The sequence below is a fragment of the Lissotriton vulgaris genome, chromosome 4_1, assembly GCF_964263255.1.
Source record: "Lissotriton vulgaris chromosome 4_1, aLisVul1.2, whole genome shotgun sequence".
In the NCBI taxonomy this organism is placed as follows: domain Eukaryota; kingdom Metazoa; phylum Chordata; class Amphibia; order Caudata; family Salamandridae; genus Lissotriton; species Lissotriton vulgaris.
In genome coordinates, this window is record NC_141691.1 from 1,541,817,023 (window position 1) to 1,541,837,824 (window position 20,802).

The following is a 20,802-nucleotide window of genomic DNA, read 5'->3' on the forward strand; positions in this document are numbered from 1 at the left end:
CAATAAAAGCACCTACATTGTACGCTTAGGACCATGCTCTCATGTTATAGGAGCAACAGGACAATCTAAAACTGCTAATTTAACAGGGGTTCTTATCTATAAAACAACATTTCCTTCCCAAATTTTTTTTGCTAAGGATCACATGGGCATCTTCCCTGCGTTCTACTTTTCATGATCCAAACTATGCAACATCAGCTCTAATAAGGACTATCAGTTTATTTACACAGACTGGCTAATACAAAACTAGCAATGCCCTTGTAAAACTATGTAGCATGAGAATAACATACAGTAATGGTGTTATCACCTTAAGACTTTTAGAACAAAAACTACCCACATCTAGTTCCCCTTAAAGGTCCAAATAAGGGAACAACAATCTAGACTACTGATCCTGTCATAATTTCATCAAACAGGATGGGCAGTAACATAACATATATTTGTATTCATTTTATTAATGCTAACAATGTTTAAAACAGTATTACTGAATAGCTAATTAAATGTTTCATTGTTATTTCACAGACAGCTTAGACAGGCTAAAAAGAAATTGAGAAAAAGAGAGAGCAACATACATTTTACCTAGCCTTAATTTGCAGAGGAGCTAGCCTCCTTCCCCCATTTTGACAGTAGGAAACCTGAAACAGGTTTCACGTTTGTCAACACTATCAACCCCTATTTGTAGCAACTGGGCAAAAACAAAGTTATAGGAGGTACATAGCACTTTTGAGAGAGCTAAAAAAACATGAATACCCAAACCCCAATCCTATTAGTAAATGTACAAATGTAACATGAGGGCCAATTAATTCAAACTAAATTTCATTGCCTCAGCTTTTGAATCCTCAGACTAAAAGCATTAGTACTGTATATAGGTGGCAAAGTTTATCTGTTAATCAAAGTTCACATATACATTATATATTTTTCGATCATATGAGTACATAAAGTGCTTGCTTTTGCCAAAAAAAGTAAAACTTCTCCTTCTCTCCCCTGTAAAAGTTTGAGAGGTTAAAAAGTCAAAGCAGACCTTGCTCTAAGAGCCCAGCCAGGTTTCTAAATATAGAACTGACATTTAACCCTTCCCAGCTGTCCTATTCTGTGTGCAAAGGGGTTCCATGCAGCTGTCCCAATTCGAAGTCACCCTAGAGACAGAGCTGGAAAGCACTCCTCCCCCTATTTGTCAGTGTAGAGTTTAAGAGAATAACTTCTGCTGGTTTTATATACATATTTTCAATTATAAGCAGCGTGCAATAGATGTGTCTAACAATATAGAGGTCAGCTATTTGTATTATACCTAAATGTATGCATCTACTGAAGCCCAAGGCACTTTAAAAGCTGCTCTAAATGCAGAATTTGTTTTCAAGTTAGTGAATTTTGCCCATTTTCGACTTTGATATTTGGGGCACTTCAAAATGAATATCCTATCATTTTTTTGCATAATAGTCAGAATGCTCTCTAGATAGCCCAGGAGTGAGAAATCAGAAAGACATCATATATACCCTTATAAAAATGAGTTTATTACGCCTGCGCATAGTGATTTCATATGCAAATATCCTCATTTTGTGGTACAACACAACTTACATTTAATTTTAATGCTAGGAGGTCACAGTATGAGTATTAAGCTTTATAAATATTTAAAAACGAATTTAAAAGCGTTTATTTTTGTAATCATTTTTTTCATAATTAATAAAAAAAATTATAAAACCAATCATTTTGATAATTCCACATAGAAAAAGCAAGCTTCATTCCTTGCCTATCATATTTAGACACATTCATTCATAAGCCTAAGCACAGAAACCTAACTTGAAGCATGAAAAGTTTTGCACCACTTTTTTAAAAAGGACAATCATTATTTAACATCAGAACCAAGAATATGTTTATGTAAAAAACCCTTAAGAAAGGAAATCCCTACCTTAAATGTTTTCCTGTTATCTAAAATAATGAACCTCATTTTTGCAACTTTTTTAAAACAGTAGTCTGAAATGCAGGATTTTACACCATGTTTTGTACTGACAAAATCCTAGCTGAGTCAACATTCCGGTCTCTCTGTGGCCTACAAACAAAACAACAGCTGCTGCTCAGGGGCAGTTAAAACACAGCTGTTTTTAGTGTGGGAATGTAAGCATGGTGGCTATTTAAACTGAGGCATTTCAATGCATGTTCTATAATATGTGTTTAGTTCAGCAACATCCAACTTACTCAGATGATGTGTTTGCCTGTTTATATCTAACACAATGTATCTAAGGAAAATGTTGTAACATTTTATAATTGTTTATTTATTGCAAAACACACAATTTCGTTTTTGAGGCCTATTTTATTCCTACTCAATGTAAATTCTAATTTTATCTTTTAAGCATTAGCAGTTTGTACATGTGCATAGTTGCTTGCTCTATAAATTTAATAGTGACATGCAGTTATTGGGAATATCATATGGTTCATTTCTGGATTTTTTAAAATTTTTATTTAATATTAATCAAATGACATTTTGCATAACAGACTGATGACAGCAGGACAACACAAACAAACGCATTGAGCTCATTCCAGACATATACAGAAGGGGTTATACACTCAGAACACATGATACAACGTGCTTAAGGCTAGCCATTATTTCACAAATAGCGCAATCACTATTTACTCACAGAAGTATCATTAATAGGAAAACCACGAACCACATAGACATTTAAACACAAATTTAACCCACAGATCAACACTCAAGACAGAAACAAAGGACAGCACACAGACTATGCTTAAACCAAACCATTTGTAAATACTAGTTGTAAGTCATATTTACAAGAAGAGCTTCTAAATATTAATCCAAAAGAGTGCAAAAAACAGCCCAACAGACTGTTTCATTTTCAAGTGGCCAAAATACACTCAATTAACTAGCTTTGGCTGGCAGAACACCAACAAATCGCTCTGCATATCTCCATTTTTAAAGGTGCACAGAAAAGAATCCTTGTTTGTATTATTGTCATATTTTAATTCCACTTGGGGTACAGAGTCTCTCCTTGGGAGAGAGAAAGTTATAGATGGAGCAGTTAATATTTTTTTATTTACGTCATTTATAAGCGCCTGATCACCCCGAATGGGGTATCTCCGCGCTGAGGACAACTGTTGGGATGGGTAACAAAGTTAGAAAAGTAGCGTTTTGAGCTTCTTTCTGAAGCCTAAGTAATTAGTGGTGAGACGACTCTCAAGAGGAAGTATTCTCTTAATAGTGGAGTAAATTCTCATAGCTCACCTTTTAGCCTCCTTTGTGTGTCCAAGCATGTGCTGCTTCAGAGTGCACCCTCCAGTTTAGTGATCTGAAAGATAGTATAAAAAGTTAGTAATAGTATAGTCCATACAACTGTGTGTTTTTTTTCTTTATTTTTTTGTACAATCAGGATACTATATTACTACAAGTTCCACTGTAAGGAGGTGTCTGTCCGCTGTTTTTCTTCCAATGTAGTATATCCCATGTACTCCCAGTGTATAGCGGTGAGTTCTCAATATTACGTACCTAGACTGTTGCACCCCATTGAGTCACAGAATCTGTGGTGAGTGCTTTTCTTGAGAAGTCAGAGGCAGATTTACAAGCTCCTTGTGCCACTTTTCCCATGTTAAAAGTGACACAAAAGTGGTGCAAGGAGCTTCTAGATCTGTTCCTCAGACTGTTGTAACCTATCTATTCTCACTCCTGAGAGGTAATTGTATATTTCTACGCAGTCAAGCTGCTGCACACTACCCACTCTCCCCTTTCACAGATAACTTGTTGTTGTTTCGGAAAGAAGTTTCTTTGCTCACCTAGTGCCATTGGCGTGATTCAAGGAGGGTGCACTATGTGTTGAAGCAGGCTTCACTATGGCCAATCGAGCTCACCACTTGAACTCAGCTAAGGTTGTACATGGCAGAGTGGACAGCAGCTTCTATAACTTTAAAAGAGAAAGAGAAACAATGTGAGAGAGTGTGAGAAAGAGATAAAAAACAACATTAAAATGTGGGAGAGAGAAAGTTATAGGTGGAACCGTTAATAGTGGAGAAAATCTTCGTAGCTCACCTTATGTCTCCGTTGGGTTCCAAACGTGCTGGTTTGTTGTACACCCTTAAGTTTAGTGATCTGAAAGCTAGTATATAGAGTTAGTACATACAACTGCACACGTATAATTTTGCTTTATTTTTTTTACACTCAGGTAAATATATTTTATCAAGTTCCACTGTAAGGAGGTGTCTGTTGCTGTTTTTCTTCCAAAGTAGTATATCCCATTCACTCCCACTGCATAGCGACAAGTTTTCAATATTGCATACCTAGACTGTTGCACCCCATTGGCTCGCAGAGTCTGGAGGTGAGTGTTTTTCTTGAGAAGTCAGAGGCAGATTTACAAGCTCCTTGCACCACTTTTCCCATGTTAAAAGTGACAAAAAAGTGGCGCATGAAGCTTGTAGATCTGTTCCTCAGACTGCTGTAACCTATCTATTCTCACTGTCCGGAGGTAATTGTATATTTCTACGCAGTGAAGCTGCTGCACACCAGGCGGGCAACTAGAGCCAAATTTCAATGGGGGCTGCAAAATATTTAGGAGGGGGGCAAATTTTTGCAATCATGGACACAGTGGCTGTAAGAAGGAGTGAACATACAACAAAAGCCTCATTTACAAGTAAATAGTCTTTTAAAGACCTGTTAAGTACTCGGCTGCGGCTGCAATTAGATGCTCGACAGTCTTTGCTCACCTTGTGCTATTGGCTTGATTCAAAGAGGATGCACTACATTTCGAAGCAGTCTTTTCAGACGTTGTTACAATGGCCACGCATCATCGCAGAATACTAGAACATAGAGCTTTGTAGGTTTTTTTGGGGGGTGACGCCAATTTGTGAAACACAACCTGTAAGATAAAAAGGAAGTTAACATTGTGTGTAATTTTTTAATCAAAGGAGAGAAGAAGTGAGAGATTGACTCAAAAGAATACTCGTAGCTCAACCTTTTGTCACCAGTGTGTTTTTCAAAAGAATATTCGTAGCTCAACCTTTTGTCACCAGTGTGTTTTTCACTACGTGTCGGGACATAATGCACCCTGAAGCTCTATATCTGAAAGATAGTAAAAGAAAGATGTTATGATTGGTAATTGTAACTATCTTAATGTGGAGTTTCATAACATTGCCCTTTCACACACGTTGCTTCTCACATTTAAAATAACTATTTGTATAGTCTATTTTCCGGACGTTTGAGCGATTATAAAAACGTTCCTGCTATTGAAAAAAAAATATATATACATGTAATTTGATACACTATATAGGACTGCATTCCTCTAAATCGCTGCGTCGCTTTTTTGTATTCAGGCTGCTACATCCCTTCGACTCCCAGGCCTCACTACTCACCTTTTCGTGAACAGGACACCTTCTACATCAAGTAGTCCCAATCTGCCACCAAGAAATCTGACATATGGTGCAGAGTCTTGATATCAGTATGGCTAACGACATACTCGTGCTCCCATGATCATCATCGCAGGTTGTTTACCCGCTCAGTGCTTCGGTGCTTTGTTCGGTAGTTCGGGCCTGCATGAGGCGTCCGAACCACTAGGAAGGACCCTCACAGCGGTGCGGATGAGAGCAACTCTACAATGGTGTACAGCACGTGCGCCTCGTCTTTTTTATAGGTAGGGTCACATGTGTTGTGACGCATGTGCTGGATGGGTGTGGTGTCGGTGTATACCAGCCATGAGGGAGTGTGTGTGCCATTCTGACAACTATACCTGGAACTAAGAAATCACTACAATGGAAATCAGGGACATGTAGTGTTGTCATGTTTTCCTGGTAGTGTAATTGGAGTGGGCTGGCCTGACATACACTAGTACTGCGTAAGGCTCTGAAGCATGATTACGGAGCTATGGGCGTGATCCCATCATGAGCTACATGAAAAATCATGTGATTCAGGTGTCTGTTTTGTAGTGCTGAGGTCACCCGGGTCTTAAAAGTAAATGTGTCACTATATCTGTAAAGTTCTACAACTTGGCCAACATGGAAGGTATGTGGTATCACTGACTGTATATTCATTTATAGTAGCACACATAAAATATGGTAGACATGACATATTTCTGCCACCCCTGAGGCTTCTTTTTTTTATAATAATGGGGGGCTTAGAGGGGCCCCCCAGCCCCGGGGACCGCCACCCCCGGGGTACTAAATTATTAAATTGGGTAGTCCGTGAATGACCCCCCAGACTACCCCTCGTGGCTTTTAAATGTTGGGAGGGGGGCCGTGCGACCCCCACTCCTGGAGGTTTCTGGTGGCCCTGGGAAACTCTGGTGTGTATGCGTTGGGTATGCGTACTGTACCCCGTATGCTACCTGGTTTACAAGGCGTTCCGTACACGTATGGAAGCAACAAAGAGAAAAATATTTTTCAGATTTTTATCAAGTTTATGTGTTTAGAAGTTGGGTGGCTCTAAAAAGAGCCCTTGTATTTATTGAGAGATTTTAGTAGAGAGTAGAGAGTAAGTACCGATGCAGAGTCTAAAGTTCAAGAGGAAGACGCTGTTCCCTTCATCTGTAAAATGTATACCATCTCTCCTATGGATACCATGCATATTGAAACGCATATTGAATAGACAAAGGCAGTTTGGGTGAAAAGTGCCATTAATTCTCCAAAGGTGTCCTTCATAAGCCTTTCCAGACCTACCCCAGTCAAAGTGCCTAGGTCATTGCCACCACAGTGCACAATTATGAGGTCAGGGTGTTGGAGATGTTAAAAGGATTTATCGAAATGTCATTAATTTCTGCAATTTTAACCCTCTCTGTCCTATCCATTTAATGTCTACATTTGGTAAACCTAGGTCTTTGTGAATTCCTTTCTGTTCTGCGTACCTTTGGCTCTAGAAAATACACACTGTAAGCATGTTGAAGAGAGGTCTGGATGCACTCAGATGTTCTCTGAAAATGAAATGGCAGCTTGAAAACTAAGATTTTTCTAAAATGGTGGATAAGATGCAGTTTTGAAATAAGATAGGAAATTATTGGTTGTTTGAGAACATTCTACAGTGAAAATTAGGGTGCATGTTTCTGTTTTTTAAAAGCATGTTTCTTATTGGTTAGCAAAAACTGATTGAAAGGTACATTACATAAAATAAGCTGGTATGTTAAAAAGTCAAGCATACTTGCTGTTTTGATTAGTAACATTGTGTGATGAACTTTTGACCTGTGTGCTCAGTTAAGTCTTTCTATAGTAACAGGCAGAAGGCAGAATGGGGTAGGGTTCAAAGTTATCTCAGTTGGATAGGATTCAAAGTTTAACCAATATAAATGTGTGTTTGCTTTTGAATTAATGTGGAAAGAAATGTCATTTGTTATTTACATGTATATGTGAGTAGTATGAGAGGGAAATCTTGCCATTTGTTGGTTTTCTTAAGAACAGTGAAGTATAGAGATTTTGTATAAGAATATCTGCTGACTGACATTCTTCTTAATCTTCAAATCATTTTGAAAGGTGAGTTGTTAACTTGTAATGGGATGTATTAGGTGCATTTTGTTTTTAATATGAGTAATGTGTTTATCGTTCTAAATTGCAAGGAGTAATTTAGTTGTGTTGAATGACATTCTGAGTTTATCTGCATTTTGATAACCATTGTGATAAAAGCATTTGGTAAGTTAATGTGTTTGGTAAGTCACCTTAGTATAGTAAAGTGAAGTAGTAAAAAATGTAGAATATGTGCAGTTACTTTTCTTGTTGAAGGGTCATTCAGCACCCTGCATCTTCTGGCTGGGCTATGCACCCATGTGCTATGTTGGGCAGAGTGTTTCTAACTTAGATGTGTCGTTCAGCACCCTGCATCTTCTAGCTGAATCTGGTTTAAATAGTCTGGTTTGTTTTCTTTGACGTAAGGTTTTTGTTAGGGGTATAGTGTTACATTTCCTAAGTATTTTGGGCTATGCACCCATGTGCTTTGCTGGGTATAGTGTTTAATTGATGTTGTTACAGATCTGTGGTGAAGTGGCCCGGTTGGCGGCAGTTGAAGCACAGCCTAGCTTCTTCTTTTACTCTCCTCAGCAGTGTCTAAATATCTTTCTTTGGAGCCCCATTACAACACGTGACAGTAAGTGCTTGAGAATGATAGATGATGCTGAATACGGAATTTTACAGATGAAAGATGCAGTGTGGCTGAATGATGGATGAATGTGTGAAAAGGTGGATGAATAATGGATGGATGGATGGATGGATGGACAGATGTATGGATGGAAGGATGAAAGGGTGGATGGATGAAAGATGTATGTAAGGATGAAAGGGTGGATGAATGAAGGATGGATGGTTGGAAGGATGCAAGGGTGTATGGATGAAGGATGATGGATGTGTGAAAGGGTGGTGGATGAATGATGGATGAAAGGGTGGATAGATGAAGGATGTTTGTATGGAAGGAAGGATGAAAGGGTGTATGGATGAAGTATCGATGTATGGATGGAAGGATGAAAGGGTGGATTGATGAAGGATGGATGGATGGAAGGATGAAAGGGCGTATGGATGAAGTATCGATGTATGGGTGGAAGGATGAAAGGGTGGATGGACGAAGGATGGATGGATGGATGTGGGATAGGGTGGGTGGATGAATGATAGTTTCATGGATGGATAAAAGGGTAGATGGATGAAGGATGTATGCATGGAAGGATGAAAGGGAGGATGGATAAAGGATATATGGATGGAAGGATGAAAGGGTGGATGGATGAAGAATGGATGGATGTGTGAAAGAGTGGGTGGATGAATTATAGATGGATGGATGGATGAAAGGGTGGATGGATAAAGAATGTATGTATGGATTGAAGGATGAAAGGGTGGATGGATGAAGGATGGATGGAAGGATGCAAGGGTGGATGGATGAAGGATGGATGTATAGATGAGGCATTAGATGGATGTAGGGATGATTGATTGGCTATCTTAATGCACATTGAAATATTTTCACTGTGCGGGATAAGTTCCTCGTTGTCAGTTTATAAGAAAAATTAAGTATTCATATAATCATATATACTGCGATCTTTTAGCTTTTCTGTGCCTATACTCAATACGCTGTGTTTGAGTTTTGAGTACAGTTTTAGGGGCACGGACATAGGGGTTGTGCTCGTGCTGGGGCTAGTGTGTGTTATTTCGGGGGAAAAATGTGATATTAAAGTATGCAGGGTGTTTGTGTGCGTACTGGTTTTGTTTTGTATGCAATTTAATGGTGGAGAGAAGTAATGGGTTGCGTTGTGTCAGCATGCTTTGTGAATGTGTGTGCGATGGAAAGATGGCGATGTGAATGTTTGCGATGAAAATGTGTGTGGTGTAGCATTATAAATCCACAGTTTCTAGAGTAGTAAATGTGTTTTGGTAAAATGCAAAGTTTCATATTTTTTGTCTAGAATCACACTGTGCGTCATGTGCGTATTTATGAATTATTCTAAGAGAAGCATTTCTGTATGTTTTGTGTTTGCAGCCACGTAACTGCTTAAAAATCTATCCTTTTTTTCTAGTTTTGATAGAATTAGAAACCAGTTATTGCTTTTGTATTTGGAAAATGACTCATGGTGTACAGTAAAATGCTGTATTTATATTTCTGGAATGTGTGCAGTCATATTAGCCCTTCAAGAGTAATTAATAGTGTTGCTTGTCTAGAATGAGACTTGTGTTTAAAATCTACAATTCCCCAGTCAGTATACATACACTGCTGCAGACAGTCTGGGGCAGATTTACAAGCCCGTTGCGCCTCTTTGTGGTTGTAGTGTGTCACTTTTTTGATGTAATATTTGTGCAAATAGTGCAGCAAAATGCATTTGCAAAATGAGTTAGGATTATACAGTAAAATGCAGTAGTTAGATATATACTAGGCCTTAGGGCATGGACTGTTTTAAACCCCTATGCACTATGTATGCAGTCTTGTATCTACCTGCACACTTGTGTTTCACATCTTCAATTCTCCACTCCGTATCCTTACCCTTTCACCAAGCACTCTGTCACAGCTGTTGCACTATTGTAGTGACTCATTCAGCAGTATGTGCCTATCCATTCACTGTGTTAAAACTGAAGCACTTAAAAATTCAGTCAGGCTCTTTCCTTGCAGAACTGTAATCATTCAGTCAGTGTTCAAGTACTTGTGTAACAAAGTAGGTCTTAGGGCATGGACTCCTTCAAATAGCTATGCACTATGCATGCAGTGTTGTATCTACCTGCACACTTGTGTTTCACATTTTCAGTTCCCCAGTCTGTATATTTACACTTCCACAAAATACTCTGTCACTGCTGTTACACTATTGTAGTGATCTATGTAGCAGTATGTGCTTATCCATTCACTCTGTCACTGTCACGATTCCCCCGGCCGCTGGTAAATCACTGCCTGCTCTATCATGCTGAACGGAATGGGAAACTACATATCCCATGATCCTTTGCGCGGCGCGCTCCTATGACGCGGTGAGACTAGCGATTATTAGGAAGTCTCATGGTGAACGCGCCGCCGATTATTCCTGCTTGTGTTTGGGGCCGTGTACTTCGATTCTTCTCTTTAGGATACTTGGAGGTCGGCGGTGGCGAGTATCGGCTCGCGCTGAAAGGACACGCCGCTTCTTGCGCGTGGGTTCAGCGTTCCTTGGTTTTTGGAGTCAGTTTGGATTATCCTGGTGGGGCTTTGGAAGCGCCTACAGCAAAGCGGTCCTCACGAGCTGGCGCTCGAGTTTTGGATTAACCTGGTGGGGCTTAGGAAGCGCCCGTTCCATTCAACATCATTGCAGTAACAGGTTTTTCAGGATCGAGTGGGGCTCTAGCATTTGTAACTCTTTGATAGAACCTGTTGTTGGTATTTTGATACAGACTTTGGGGGAGCGTCTTGCTCCGGTTCGTGCAGGACACCTGGGCATAGGTGCCGCCTTACCATTCAGTGCACATTACTCACATTTGAGCGCTTACAGAGAAGGATCTGTAGAGACGCTATATTCATACTTTAAGCTGGGCATATGATTTAGTTTCCTGAATTATTTGATTTACACAATCTAGGGAATGTATGATATATCTTGGGGTTGACTCTACCTGCAGTACCCTGGGAATATTCTTTCATGCATTTCCTCGGAGGAGAAAGACCTTTTGTTGTGAACTACCGTGTACCAGGAATGTGATCATCGTTTCATTACTTTGTTTGGGCACCATTAGGTTATCTTTATCAATAAATCTGGGTAGGTGTTCTTACAACGTCTCTGTCCTAACTTCAGATTACAGGAGGGGAGGGAACATGGGGGTTTTCTAATGATCTCTGTATTATATTTTCTAGTAGCACAACCAGGGGATTTAGAAGCCGCCCTTTAGATCCTTCCTTCATGCAGGCACACCTGTAGGATATACAGGTGAGGTAACAGGTGTTTTGTTGATTTGTAGTTCTTCCAGCTTAGGATTCTATTGCACTTATCCCTTGCTTCTGTGATTACAGGTTACGGTTCCAGTTGCCCAGCTGTTCCCCTCCGGACACATTTTTTCCCCCGCTTGATCTCCTTAACAGTCTGTACACATTTACAGTCAGACTTGGGTTGATCTAGAGGTGGGCCCCCTTATAGCATCGATCCAATCCTGAGGAGCAACAAAGACAAACCTGACAGAATAATCGGCCTAAGAGTTTTGATCCTCCCGGTTGGGTCGATACAAGGAATGGCCACCTTAGAGGAGGTAATGACCGCCTTAGGCTTAGTACAGGCGGAGTTGGCCGCCTCCCGCCAGGAAACGGCTGCGTTGCAAGCACGGATGGATGCTATGCAGCGGAACCCGTTTGATGCAGGGAACCCTGCCCCTCAGCCTACCTCATTGGTAGTAGAAATGCCCTCCCCGGTTCCTTTGGCTCCTCCGGAAAGGTTTATGGGAGATAGAAAGAAAGTGCAGGTGTTTATGACCCAGGTGATGATGCACTTCACCTGTAAACCTAAATGTTTTTTGACCAATCAATCAAGGGTTTCCTTTCTGATCTCCTATTTAGGTGGAGAGGCAGCTCAGTGGGCTGTCCCTATAGTCAGGAATAATGATGGGATCCTGTATGATTGGGACCTGTTTCGTGCCGAATTTGAGAAAACCTTTGAAAGGAGAGCAGAAACTTTCTCCGCTGATAAGGAGTTGCTTGTTCTTAAGCAAGGCAATTCCGATATAGTGACATACCTGAATCATTTTAGGAGATTGATCGCTGAAACTGATTGGCCTGAAGCCAAACAGATGGTTCTGTTTTACCAAGGACTCACAGACAATCTCAAAGACGTAATAGCACAAGTTGAACCCCAGCCTACCACATGTGCAGCCTTTATTGATTTGGCCTTACGCTTGGATCACAGATTGAGAGAGAGAAAAGGAGAGACTGGAAGAAAAGACAGACCTTTGGTGTTCGGGGAGAAACCAACTAGCGGGGATAAAGCAGAAGGAAAATCAGAACCCATGGACATTGGAGTGGTGAGAGCATCCCTCACAGCAAGTGAAAGAGAACATCGCCGCAAATTTGGGCTGTGTCTTTACTGTGGAAAGAAAGGTCATTTTTTACCAGAATGTCCAGTGAAACCTAAAGGAGGACGCTATCGTGCAGGACAAGGAGTAGTATCCACAGTTGACAAGGGGTCGGAAAACTCCGAAGCTTGAGTTCTAAGGAAGGGAGGGACTCAAGTGCACATTTCATCCCTTCGATAACAGAAGAGGACCGAGTGGGAAACCAGCTGTTCTTTGTGGACATTGAATTATGGATTGATCAAGACCCTAAGCATGTACGTGCCATGGTAGACTCCGGAGCAACAGGTTGCTTTATGGATTTGACAGAAGCTCGGAAGTTGGGAGTAACTCCGGTGGATAAAACTGTCTTTGAAGAAGTGTTTGCAGTAGACGGTCATGTGTTGGAATCCGGTCCTATCACCCAACATACCCCGGAGTATGAGATGTGGTATGGGGGTTATCATAAGGAGCAGCTGTCGTTTAACCTCATCCAGGCCCCCAATTATGGAATAATATTGGGACTCCCTTGGCTAAAAAAGCCTTAACCCACTATAAAATGGAAGGAGCAGACTTTGGAATTCTCTTCCTCATATAGCCAAGACCAATGCATCCAGGAGAATCCACGGCCCTCAAGGGTACTGGCAGTTACTCACACAGTCTCTACAGCCACTGAAAAAGAGGTGGAATTACCACAGTGTTACCAGGAGTATGAAGAGGTCTTTAGTAAAGCAAAAGCGGAAGTTCTTCCTCCGCATAGAGAATACGACTGCCGCATAGATTTAACACCAGGGTCAGTGGTTCCATGTGGCCGAATCTATGCGTTGTCACAACCCGAAACAAAACATCTACGGGAATATTTGGACAACCTCCTTGCTTTGGGATTCATCCGACCATCAAGGTCCCCAGCAGCTTCCCCGCTTTTCTTTATTCCAAAGGCAAATTGGGAATTACGCTGCTGTATCGACTACAGGGCATTAAATGCCATAACCACCAAGAATCAATACCCACTTCCCTTGATACCGGTATTACTGGAACAAGTGAGATCGGCCAGGATTTATACGAAACTGGATCTGAGAGGAGCCTACCATTTAGTACGCATACGATCAGGCGATGAATGGAAAACCGCTTTTAAAACAAGGTATGGGCTCTTTGAGTATCTTGTGATGCCCTTTGGGCTATGCAATGCCCCGGCCTCATTCCAATTTTTCCTTAATGAGGTGTTGAGGGACTACTTGGATATCTTTGTAGTAGTCTACATAGATGACATTTTAATATACTCGAATGATGAACCAGAACATATACAACATGTGAGGCAGGTGCTTGAGGCTCTAAAGCAAAACCAACTGTACTGTAAGTTAACGAAATGTGAGTTTCATGTCACGACGGTGGAATTCCTGGGAGTCATGCTCACTCCATCAGGGCAGATAATGGCCGAAAGGAAGGTACGGGCTATTGTGGAGTGGCCATGACCCAACACTGTTAAGGATATCCAGAAACTCCTTGGTTTTGCCAATTTCTATCGGAGGTTTATCTCGCACTTTTCAGATCTGGTAACACCTCTCACACGATTAACCCGGAAGAACACCCCTTTTTTCTGGGGAATCGATGAGCAAGCAGCATTTGATCGGTTGAAAACCGCGTTCACATCGACTCCAATATTGGTTCATGCTGACCCAAATCTCCCCTTCGTGGTAGAGGCGGATGCGTCAGAACTAGCGGTGGGAGCAGTTCTCTCGCAAAGGAGTGAGGATACCGGTCATCTACATCCCATCGCCTACATGTCTCGCAAGTTAAATCCTGCAGAACGCAACAATACTATTGCGGAGAAGGAATTGCTAGCAATTAAAGACGCCTTCACGGAGTGGAGGCATTGGCTGATGGGTGCCTCGCACCGAATCACAGTTTATACCGACCACCGTAATCTGCAGTTTCTGCGAGCTGCACGCCATCTCACCCCCAGACAACTGAGATGGATGCTCTTCTTTTCTGAATTCCATTTTGTGGTTACCTTCCGTCCGGGATGTGACAACCGGAAGGCTGATGCTCTCACCCGTCAAGAAAGTCACCCAGCATTGATGGAGTCTCCCGAAACCAGCATCATCGAACCTCGACAGGTGATAGGGGTGATCCACATGGAAGAATTTCTCCACAAGGTCAAGAGAGGCATCCAGACCTTTGCTTGGAAGACATGGATTCGTTTACACCCGGAATGGAGAATCCGTCAAGGGTTGCCAAGAAAGGGGTCTCAGTTGCTTCTCCCCACACTTGCATTGAGACAACAAGTCTTTAAGTGGTGCCACAATCTACCATGTGCGGGACACACTGGAGGGAAGAAAACTTTGGAAAAATTGCTACGCACCTACTGGTGGCCCACTATCCGGCCGGATGTGTTTGCTTGGGTTCAACGATGTGACGTCTGTTCGCAGGCTAAAAGCGATCATCGACCAGTGCAAGGGCTGTTACAAACGATGCCCACGCCTGTGAGTCCTTGGGAGAGCTTTTCAGTCGATTTTGTGGTGGGTCTCCCTAAAGATCATGGGATGACAGCTATTGTAGTAGTCGTGGACTACTTAACCAAGATGGGCCACTTCATTGCCTGTAAAGGGGTTCCCACAGCTAGTCAATTAGCCCATTTGCTGCTCATTCATGCCATTCGGTTGCATGGCCTGCCCAAGGTTATAGTTTCCGATAGAGGGGCACAATTCACCGCAAACTTTTGGAGGGTCTGGTGTGATCGATTGGGTATTGCCTCCTCTTTGTCCACCAGCTTTCATCCGCAAATGGATGGGCAGACCGAAAGGTTAAACCAGACCCTCAAACAATACCTGAGGTGTTTTGTCGATACCACTACAGAGGCATGGGTGGAATGGTTATGGTCTGCTGAGGTGGCGTATAATGACGCAGTTCATTCCTCTACTTTGTGTACCCCATTTTTCTGTACGTATGGGTTTCATCCCAGATTTGCCCCCTTGAGTGTGCCGGGTGTTGAAGCACCGATTCCGCAGTTACAGTCCAGATTAGTGCAGTTGCGGAAGACTGTTTTGCAGGCCAGACAGAATCTTGAAAAGGCTAAACTCAGGTACAAAACTCAGGCTGATAGACACCGTAGGCCTTGTCCTGGGTTCAAGAAAGGGGATTGGGTGTGGCTGTCCACTCGGAACATCCGTTTCAAAAGGTACAGCATTTTCAACCCTGGGTTCATTGGTCCTTACCAGGTGATTCGCCAAGTCAACCCCGTAGCAGTAAAACTGAAGCTCCCCTCACATTTCCGGATACACCCGGTGTTCCATGTCTCGCTGCTCAAGCCCGCTCGGGGTCCGGGTCCTGCAGCTCCTGCGCCTGTGAGGGTGGAGCAGGATGTGGAGTACGAGGTGCGGTGCATTTTGGACGCTCGTAGGGTGAGAGGAAAACTACAGTACCTGGTGTCTTGGAAAGGTTATGGTCCTGAGGAGGACTCTTGGGAACCTGTGGGTGCTATTCATGCTCCTAAACTGGTGCGGAGGGTCCATTGGTCACATCCCGGTAAACCTGGTGGCAGTCAGTGAGTGTTGTGAGAGGGGGTGTACTGTCACGATTCCCCCGGCCGCTGGTAAATCACTGCCTGCTCTATCATGCTGAACGGAATGGGAAACTACATATCCCATGATCCTTTGCGCGGCGCGCTCCTATGACGCGGTGAGACTAGCGATTATTAGGAAGTCTCATGGTGAACGCGCCGCCGATTATTCCTGCTTGTGTTTGGGGCCGTGTACTTCGATTCTTCTCTTTAGGATACTTGGAGGTCGGCGGTGGCTAGTATCGGCTCGCGCTGAAAGGACACGCCGCTTCTTGCGCGTGGGTTCAGCGTTCCTTGGTTTTGGAGTCCGTTTGGATTATCCTGGTGGGGCTTTGGAAGCGCCTACAGCAAAGCGGTCATCACGAGCTGGCGCTCGAGTTTTGGATTACTGGTGGGGCTTAGGAAGCGCCCGTTCCATTCAACATCATTGCAGTAACAGGTTTTTCAGGATCGAGTGGGGCTCTAGCATTTGTAACTCTTTGATAGAACCTGTTGTTGGTATTTTGATACAGACTTTCAGGGAGCGTCTTGCTCCGGTTCGTGCAGGACACCTGGGCATAGGTGCCGCCTTACCATTCAGTGCACATTACTCACATTTGAGCGCTTACAGAGAAGGATCTGTAGAGACGCTATATTCATACTTTAAGCTGGGCATATGATTTAGTTTCCTGAATTATTTGATTTACACAATCTAGGGAATGTATGATATATCTTGGGGTTGACTCTACCTGCAGTACCCTGGGAATATTCTTTCATGCATTTCCTCGGAGGAGAAAGACCTTTTGTTGTGAACTACCGTGTACCAGGAATGTGATCATCGTTTCATTACTTTGTTTTGGGCACCATTAGGTTATCTTTATCCCTAAATCTGGGTAGGTGTTCTTACAACGTCTCTGTCCTAACTTCAGATTACAGGAGGGGAGGGAACATGGGGGTTTTCTAATGATCTCTGTATTATATTTTCTAGTAGCACAACCAGGGGATTTAGAAGCCGCTCTTTAGATCCTTCCTTCATGCAGGCACACCTGTAGGATATACAGGTGAGGTAACAGGTGTTTTGTTGATTTGTAGTTCTTCCAGCTTAGGGTTCTATTGCACTTATCCCTTGCTTCTGTGATTACAGGTTACGGTTCCAGTTGCCCAGCTGTTCCCCTCCGGACACATTTTTTCCCCCGCTTGATCTCCTTAACAGTCTGTCCACATTTACAGTCAGACTTGGGTTGATCTAGAGGTGGGCCCCCTTATAGCATCGATCCAATCCTGAGGAGCAACAAAGACAAACCTGACAGTCACAGCTGTTGCACTATTGTACTGACCCATTCAGCAGTATGTGCCTGTCCATTCACTGTCTTAAACCTGAAGCACTTATAAATTCAGTCAGGCACTCTCCTTGCAGAACTGTAATCATTCAGTCAGTATCCAAGTACTCATGCAGCAAAGTAGACCTTAGGGGATGGACTGGTTGAAATCCCTATGCATGCAGTCTTCTATCCACTTGCAAATTTGTCTTTTATACCTTCAATACCCCAGTCTGTATCCTTACACTTTCACCAAATACTCTGTCAATGCTGTTGCACTGTTGTAGTGACCCATTCAGCAGTATGTGCTTATCTATTCACTGTGTTAAAAGTTAAGCACTTATAAATTTAGTCAGGCACTCTCCTTGCAGAACTGTAATCATTTAGTCAGTATCCAAGTACTCATGCAGCAAAGTAGGCCTTAGGGCATGACGTGCTTTAAATCCTTATGCACTATGCCTGCAGTTGTGTATCTATCTGCACACTTGTGTTTTACATCTTCAATTCCCCAGTCTCTATCCTTACACTTCCAGTAAACGTTCTGTCATTGCTCTTGCACTGTTGTAGTGACCCATTTAGCGGTAGGTACTGATTATTCAGTGCACTAGAACTCAAACACTTATAGATTCACTCAGACACTCTCCTTACAGTACTGTAATTATTCATTCAGTACCCAAGTACTCTTGTAGCGAAGTAGGCCTCAGGACAAGGACTACTTCAAACCTGTATGCTGTATGCATGCACTTTTCTATCCACGTGCACATTTGTCTTTCATACCTTCAATTCCCCAGTTAGTTACCATGATGTTGCAACAAATGCTCTGTGTGTCACCTTGTATTGTTCTAGTAATGCATTGAGTACCATGTACTAATCCATTCACAGTTCCAAAATCCAACCATTTATAAATTCATTCAGGTACTCTTCTTGCAGATGTAGTTCTTGAAACTCATATGCAGCATGTATTCACTTCTGTTATCAGTTACACATTTGTTTTTTTAAACTTAGTCATTGTAGATTGTATTTGTTTAGTAATAGAATAGTATATTTTATAGATTTATTTTTATAACATTATATATTTTTTTATAACAGACTCTATTTATCAACACTAATAGAAATTATTCATGCCTAGAAAAAGTGAAAAGAGGAAAACACGTAATAAAGCTTATTATTTCAAGAGAAGTCATCCACAAGATTTACCTGAACAACAGTCTGTGGTGAAAAACAAAAAAATCTCCTGGTAAGAGAACTAAAGTTTTTGTAAAGAAGCTATCAAACACTAGTAATAGTGTGGAGAATGTGAAAAGTATTAATAATGTATCTGCAACAAAAAAGAAGAGAAAAACATAAATGATGGGAAATCATGTTCTAAAGAAACAATGTATAGTAAAAGGAGGAAGAATCAATTTCAGGAAATTAGAAAAAGAATATTTTACAATAGAGTTGTCTTAAACTTATTAAAGGATGCAAAGAAATGTAAAAGAAAATCAGCATTTTACAAGAAAAAGAAACATATTGAAAGTATTGTTGAGAAGACTTTTGAATTAAAGAAAAAATTATTTATTTTAGTAATCAATAGAATTCGATCACTAGATAAACCAATCGATTTAATGAAGGCCAAAAGTAAGTGGAGAAGACTAATTAACAGAACTAATTTTTCTGATGTTTCTTTGGGTGAATGGAAGCACAGTTCAAGTCCTGAGCCTTTTTCTAATGAAGAGAGTTATCTTCAGAGAAATGATTTGTTGCATGCAGTTGACACCGGTGGTCGAGCTAATGAGGTCAGAAATGGTTGTCCTATTGAGAAAGAGAAAATTGTTTCTAGAAATACAGAAGAGGTGTTAGCTGGTGAAGTTTTAGGGAGATGTCCTAAAGCTCCAGTGTACACTTGGAATTGCAGTAGTATTTGTAGTGTACGGCAGGAATCTATTGATTTTTTACGCAATTTCTTACGTGAGTATACTAAGAAAAGTGTTAAACAAAAGATTAAGATGTTGCAAGGACTGGACCCTTGCAGAGTGAGAGAAAATACTGGTTTGCAAGGTCATTCTCTGGCTTGTCTTTCTAAAAAAGTATGTCGAAGTGTTTTTCACCATTTCAGGATGTTAGCAGTACATCATACTTAAATAAGGAAATTAGTCAGAACATTGTATTATGCAAAAAGTCCAGCACTAATGTTAAAAAAGTTGAACAGTGCTCTTTTGCGTGGATTTGTATCAGTTGTAATGAATGTTTGTGAAGAAATTGAGGTTAGTTACTTTGGTCCTGAGTGCAGAAACTGATACATTAATAGAAGGAAATGTGGAAGAGAATGTACAACATTTTAGTAAAAAAAAGAATTTGAGCAAGAAATTATGAAGTTTAAGGTGATTTCAGATGAAAGGACAAAATATTCTTGTATTTGTTGTCGACAAACTCATTATAAAAAAATCAGACCAGGACTGTTGATCTCTATTTAAAAAAGTGAAAGAGAAAATAATAATGAGTGGAAGGAATTTGCAACTTGTTTGTTGGTAGAGAATTGTTTTGATTTGGGTGCTGATCAACATATTTGTAAACATTGTTATAAGAAATTAGATGAGAACAAAATGCCTGCTAGAGCTGTGCAGAATAATTTTGAGTTGGTTTAAATTCCTTCTGAACTGATAGATTTAAATACCTATGAGTCCATTCTTATTCAATGTGTGCATCCCTTTCAGGCTATTGTTTGTATGGAGCCTAAGACAGGGAAATTGCCTCCTTCAGATTTACAGAGAGGATTAAAGGGAAGAGGTGTATATTTGCCTCTAGATTTAAAGAAAAATATTGAAACAATTGGTGTAGAAAATGTTGAAGATAAACCTCTAGTCATTCTAGTTAATGGCGTTTCTACTAAGAGTAAGAAAATCTGGCAAGAATTGGTGGATGTTAGGAAAGTGAAAAAGGCAACATTGTATCTAGTGAAAAATAATCAGTACTATAAAAATGTGTATGTGGGAGAAGAAGATGTAACTTTAGAAGAAGATACTGAATCGTCGACTGGACAAATTGAAAAAGTGGATATGTCCAGAACTGAAGAAATCTATGAACATTACCGCGTTCATCCACTTCATTCCAAAGAAGTGATGGGGAATACTATTGATTTATTACAAATGAAGGAAGCAAAAGGAAGTCCCATGAGTGTATAGGAAGAAAGCTTGGAAGCTCGTTGTTTCCCTCAGTTGTTTCCAACAGGAAAAGGAGGACGATATGATGAACGACCTGTGCAGATTCCTGCATCTGAATACCGGACATCAAGATTGTATGTAGAAGATCCAAGATTTTGACAATATATTCCATATTTGTTTCATCTTTTGTTTGAAAGTGACTTGTCTGGACATTCTTATGCAGTCAACCATATATTGAAAACAGGTGTACATCTGCAAAATGTTTCGGCAAAGGAATTTATGGATAAAGTACACCAGAAAGATAATGTTTTGGAATCTCAGCTGATTAATCTCATGGCATGTCAGTGTGGTACTAATGAGTACTGGTACCGTCGTCATG